Raw genomic sequence first — 7300 nt, 5'->3', positions numbered from 1 at the left:
TGCATAAAAACAAAAAACAAAAAATAATAAGGGAATAATAGAAAACAGCTTATATACTCCTGTTTAGTTTACGGCAAATCTCGCTGGCAATAGCCCGACCAATGCTATAAAACAATGTTAAGAAGCAAGCCTTCTGTTATGACTTAGTTACACATCGGGTCTGAAAGTATAGTTCATTGAGGGTTAAACATTCTGCTAGACATTTTCGACCCTTCAATTAAGCTGGCTAACATAACATGGCCAGCAACTAGTTAGATCGGCCTAGTAAAAATCTTGGCAATACCCGCCAATATTCATACCTGGAAGCCCCATGTGTTAGACATACATGCAGCATAGAGAGTTAGACACGCTATCTCAATTGGGAGTCTTATGAATCTTGTCATGTACTACAATAGACTTTACAGCGCAAAATGTCTATATATTTACTGTTACGTTAATGTTAAACAACCTTACGCAATGAGACTAATAGGAATGTCTGATGATAAACCTTACCTAACTCACACTAAGCAATGTATGCCTTAATAGCTATATACTGCCTGAGTACTGTGTAAATTACGTATGTGGTTAAATGTGCCTAGCATTGTGTAGTTCAATACATTAGACACCCTGCCCGTGAAGTTGACAGATGACACACAACCCCTTGGTACATGCCCATATACTGATGTGCTGATGTTTTCAACAACTCAACACCTAACACGTTTTCTCACGCTTAGCGGGCCGAAACAGACATGAGGTAGGATACCAAGCTTACCAACAATAGCGCACACCTTATTTTAAATTGGGATTCTCTACCCCACCTATGGGCTTAAGTGCCCGACTGAAAGTGACATACCCAGGTCTCACCATAGAGACCTTTGTTCTGTACATAGTTAGTTTTGTGTTTTCTGTTCAACCCTCCCTCCAAGTTCCCCTCTATTGCACAATGATCCATTATCGGTATACTCTAAACACCACCTTGCGATATGTCTATGATTTACCATTGATTCAATGCAGCTATGGTGTCTCTGACTACACCACACACCACTGTCCCTATACACGGGACAACCCCCTGAAGAGATCAGCAAACTATATAGACACCGGAGACCCCCTCCTATGTCACTCAACATATTATCGTTAAACGTTAAAGGGCTCAATTCACCTTATAAAAGACGAATGGCCCTATTAGAAGCGAAAACTCATAAAGCACATATTGCTTTCTTTCAAGAAACGCATTTCCAAATGGCGCAACACCCCAAACTCACATCCACTCACTTTCCGATCAGCTACCATAGTACCTACAAAAAGAAAAAAAGAGGAGTCACGATTCTAATTAGCAAGGACGTCTCATTTCATTTTATAAAAAAGTTAAGTGACAAAAAGGGACGTTATTTAATCCTTCAATGTCTCATCAACAATATCCAATATACTCTAGTTAATATATATGGTCCACATAATGACCAACATGTTTTTCTAGACCATGTCTGTAACCTTGCAAAAGCTCATAAGTTAGGCGAGATTATTATAGGGGGAGATACGAACTTTATTATAGATACAGTCATGGATACCACTTCATCAGCCAACATCAAACCCACAACGGCACGACGCCGAGCACGCGCTACCTCCCTCATACAGAACATACTGACATCACACGACTACACTGACATCTGGAGGAATTTACATCCGCTTGATAAGGATTACACGCATCACTCTTTAGTTCATGATACTTATTCATGGATTGACCGTTTCTTAATCACTACCTTACAAACTCCACAAATATCCAAAGCAGAAATAGGCATTATCACGTGGTCCGACCACGCTCCAATAACGTTGTCCATAACCACACAATACCCTACTACCGGGAACCGAACTTGGCGACTTAATGACTCCTTACTCACGGACCACACACTGGTATCTCAGATCACTGAAGAGCTAGAAAGGTATTTTTCTATAAATGACACCACTGAAACGACAATAGACACACTGTGGCAAGCCCACAAGGCGGTCATCCGGGGTCAATTTATCAAACACGCTAGCTTTAATAAAAAACGATGCACGAAAGCTTATCTAGACATACACTCGGAGCTCACAAAGCTCTCACATATGAACAAACAATCACCTTCACATGACATCACGAAACAAATACTACACCTACAAGCTCAACTGAAAGACATTGATCAAGCTAAAACCACGTATCTATGGACGAAATTGAAACATAAATTTTTTAAGGAAGGGAACAAAGCAGGAAAGATATTAGCAGCTAAACTTAAGTCGAAGGCCATGTCCTCGAGGATAGCATTTATCCATAATACAAACGGAGACAAACTTACCAATCCGATAGACGTGGTAGAAGAGTTCGGCAGATACTATGGCGGCCTCTATAACTTAGCGACTGACACAAACAACCATACTCCTACACAGGCAGATGTGGACTCCTTTTTACAGGAGATACACCTACCATCCATTAATACGGAGGATTGTCAGAAATTGATTAGATCATTCACCACGCAAGAAATCTTAGACACCATAAATAAACTACCGAAACATAAATCACCCGGACCGGATGGGTTCACAAACCTATATTATTATACCTTCAAAGATATACTGGTGCCACATTTGACTTCTCTCTTTAACACTTGTCTCCAAACGGGATGTATGCCCGCAGACATGCTCCAAGCCCATATTACAACTCTACCGAAACCGGGAAAACCCCCGACTCAATGCTCCAATTTCCGGCCGATTTCCCTCTTAAATTGTGATACCAAATTATATGCCAAACTACTATCCAACAGGATAAACCCCATTTTGCCACACATAGTACATAACGACCAATCAGGCTTTATTAAAGGGAGACAAGGCTCTGACAATACCAGAAAGATTATTAATATACTTTCCCACATCGAAACGACAGCGATCGAAAGCATCCTTTTAGCCATAGATGCCGAAAAAGCTTTTGATAGGCTTAATTGGGCATACATGACGTCAGTACTGATTAAATTTGGCTTCCCACAACAACTCATACAAGGTATCATGGCGTTATACAGACACCCCACTGCTCGAGTATATCAATCAGGATTCCTGTCAACCCCGTTTACACTTACGAATGGTACCAGGCAAGGGTGCCCTTTGTCCCCTTTACTATTTATATTAGCGTTAGAGCCCCTAGCGTACAAAATCCGACAAGACCCGCTCATCACAGGAATACATATCAACACGAATGAATACACGTTGTCTATGTTTGCCGATGATATCTTACTTTCCCTTAGTTCGCCGGAGATATCTTTGCCTCGACTCATGGAAACGTTACAAGACTATGGTCGTATATCATACTATAAACTTAATAGTACTAAAACACAAGCCCTACCACTACACATACCCTCATCACAAATAAACGTATTACGCCAAAACTTTAACTTTGACTGGAGACAAAAGTACATTACGTACTTAGGCGTGAAATTAACGCTACATGTCCCACAAATGGTGTCCCTCAACTATGGTACGCTGCACCTCATATGTAACTCACACTTTCAACTGTGGAAACATGTCCACTTATCGTGGCTAGGCAAATTAAACTCTGTTAAAATGGTACTATTGCCAAAAATCTTATACATATTTAGAATGCTGCCACTGTACATACCACCATCTATACTGAAACACCTCCAATCGATCCTAACCAAATATATCTGGAACAAAGCAAAAGCTAGATTGCCTTTATCCCTATTGCAACTTACACAACAAGACGGAGGACTAGGTTTTCCAAAATTATCTGCATATTATTAAGCTGCCCTCCTGGAATCCGCCATACGCCTCCACACGCCTAAGCATACCCTACAATCGGTCGATATGGAACACGACAAAACACTCCCACACAAACTCTTACATATTTTGCGGTCTCCGACACCGTATAGGAACCAGAAAGGAAGGCTATATCCTACCACCAAACTGTCTATGAAAGTCTGGGACAAGGTCCTAACCATGATGTCTGACAAAGGGAAATTTTGCACATATGCCCCTTTGGGGGCGCTAGAAGGGGTTACTCCAGGTCTATCATTGAAACCATGGAATGCTCATGGTATCACCCATATCAGAGACCTCTGCTCCCAATGGAAAATCCTACCTTTCCCTGATCTTCAGGCAAAGTATAAATTACCAGCATCATATACATTTAAATACCTACAACTGAAGAGCATGATGCAAAGTAAAGTATCAGTGAAAACTTCACTAATAACACCCCGAGCGGCTCACGCAGTAATTATCTTCAATAGGTGCCTTTCTTCACCGACTAAACCCAAAGCCTTATCTGTTTGTTATAAGGCCCTGTTAGGGGACAGGCCACCGCACTCTTTCACATATGTATCCCAATGGGAAAAAGAGGGAATACCACATATCTCAAATGACCAATGGCTCCAATCACTAAACGCCCTTAAAGGGATCACGTCTTGTTTCTCTCATGTTGAAGCTCACAAAAAGGTAATCTATAGATGGTACCTGACACCACAGAGACTACACCGAATATACCCCGAGACAAACCCTCTTTGCTGGAGATGCGGAGTAGACACGGGTACTATGACCCACATATGGTGGGAATGTGGCTTGATCAAACCACGTTGGTTGCAGGTTCAATCCATATTACAAAGCACACTAGACTATTCTACACCCCTTACACCGCTGATGGCTCTTATGCTGCTCTTCCAATACTGTGGAATAAAGCGGCTAAGACACTAGCCTCTCACGTCATATTAGCAGCCAGAACACTTATAGCCCAACAATGGAAAACCACATATTGTCCGTCACGTAAAGAACTGTTGGACAAACTACACCAATATTATAAATATGAATTGCTCTCCGCTGAATCCCACACGAAGGCGAAACATATAGTACAGTCATGGTGTCCTTGGCTAACAATCCTGTACCCCCCAAAGGCGTAACCAAACAGTAATATAGACCATTACCATATGTCACTACCATATATCAACATAAGCCCTTATCCAGAAAACTACGCACTTAAGTAGACCCAAGTCAGGAAAATGATTAACCCACAGATGCACAACACAAGATATGTTGAGCCATACACATAAGGCGCTAAATAATGGCGCAATAATACTATCATTTGACAACTTACCTAGATAAAGACGAATGTATTATTTTGTGATGCTCCGCATTGTAAATTGCTATATATTATACTGGAATAACTTGATGTAATCATTGTGTATTACCCCATCCCCCCTTTCTTCTTTCTGTACCCCCTTTTTATTTGTTACCATTACAAAATAAAAAATTTAAATAAAAATAAATAAAAATAAAATAAAATAAAATGTCTGGACTCAGCTTGCACCGTTGTTGGAACTTGTCCATCTCGATAAATTGTTAAAGAAATTATTTTCAACTGAAATTGGAGAAAGGTGGTTTTCCCTGGATGATTTTTTTTAAAAAGCAAAAATGAGTTGTGGGTTGCTATTTGCATCAGATATATAGCCACCTTTTTATACCATGCTTTGGTTTTTCGTAAAATAAGATATGGCTGCATCAGCTGATCAGCCAAATCAACACCCCCCCATGTACTTATTATATGCCCTGATGCAAACCGGTTTGGACTCTACTCTGCCCCGGACAGAGACGTCTGACATGTGTTCGTCATGGATGGTGGTTAGCATGTTGACATGCTTCCTGTCCCTAAATTTTTGTGCAAGCACTTCAGCTTTGCGAAGTGCTTTACATTCGCCTTTTTTAATTTTGCATCTATGAGAGATCGTGGAAAGTCTTTGGAATTTTTTCTGGCAGTGCCGCAGGCCAGTGTCTGTAAACCATAAAGTGTTTTAAACAGACGGACACTACTATAAAAAATATCCACATAAAGGTGGTAACTTTTATTAAACAAGGGGTTTAGTAGGTCCCATACAAGTTTCCCATTTGTCCCCAGGGAGTCAGGACAGCCAGGAGGGTCCAGTTGACCATATTTCCCCTCATATACACGAAAGGCACAGTTTGTAGAGTTTTATGCCATACCTAGAGCGCTTTGAGGGGATGTATTATCTGAACCCTAATCTCCCTTTGTATTTCATTAGAGATTCATCTATGGATAAATGTTGTTGGGGGGTATAAACATCCCAAAATTTGTCCTGAAAATGGTCTAGCATTGGGCGTATTTTATAAAGCCTATCGTATTGGGGGTGATCTCAAGGGTGACAGAGGGTATTGTCAGTGAAATGTAAAAATCCCAGCAGTAACTCGTATCTGGCTCTAGGCATGGTTTGGGAGAATACTGGACTAGACATTATTGGGTTGGTGCTCCAGTATGAGCGAATCGATGGCTTCTTCATAATCCCCATGAGCATTGTAAGAGCCCAGAATTTTTTAAGCTCTGGGACATCTGTGGGATGCTAGTCATGCTCCCTGACTGTATAGCTACCTGGATTGTTATCAATAAATTGGGTAGCATACAAGTTAGTCTGGGAAGCAATCTTCTCCCAGATGGTATCCCCTAAAAATAGTTCTACATACTGCATTGGGGAGAAGCCATCCACATTAACATTAATGCCTGCGTTGGCACTAAAAGGGGGGACGTTGGGCTCGGCTAACTGTGGAGGTACCCAGTCCTCCTCCACATTCGGCGTAGCAGAGGAAGCACAGCTTCTTTCTTCAGCCGGCTCACACACAGATGACATGTCGTCTTGACTAGACGTGTCAGAAAACTGACCTGGGTCAAAATCGGACGCAGTGTCAGTGGCGTCAGAGTCTGACGCCAATAAGGCATATGCCTCCTGCAAGTTATACATGCAGTGATGTTTTACACATGACTAAAACAAATTACAAACACACAAAAACATTTTTATACTTTTTTTTTTACTAAAACAGACTAAACAGCAATCCCTAAACTAACTCCTGTCACAAAAATCTAATGGAGATTTGGGGGAAGGAAACTGACTGACTAAGACAGACCAAGACAGACCAAGACAGACCAAGACAGACCAAGACACAGATTTTTAAAACAAATGTAACCCTTTAAGGGCAAAAAACAAAATACAGACAGTACAAATGCACTGCTGTAACAGATCTGGCAGGGAAGGGGTTAAAACAGTTTTTTATTCACTTTAGATACTGTATAAAGCTCTGGAACACTTCTGCTGCAACAAACTATCACAATCTATGTCTCTCTTGCCTCACAAAATGCTACAGAAGAGAGAGGGGCAGAGATCACTGTCAAAGTGAGTGTTTGTAACACCCACTTTGACAGCAGCCAATTGTGAGCGATCGCGGATCGCTCACACGCCGCAATTGGCTGTTACTATCTGCCTGGGATGTCTGGCAGATAGTTACAGCGTTA

This window comes from Pelobates fuscus, chromosome 11 (assembly GCF_036172605.1).
Source record: "Pelobates fuscus isolate aPelFus1 chromosome 11, aPelFus1.pri, whole genome shotgun sequence".
Taxonomy (NCBI): domain Eukaryota; kingdom Metazoa; phylum Chordata; class Amphibia; order Anura; family Pelobatidae; genus Pelobates; species Pelobates fuscus.
The sequence above is the reverse complement of the archived record's forward strand: the minus strand, read 5'-3'. Positions refer to the sequence as shown.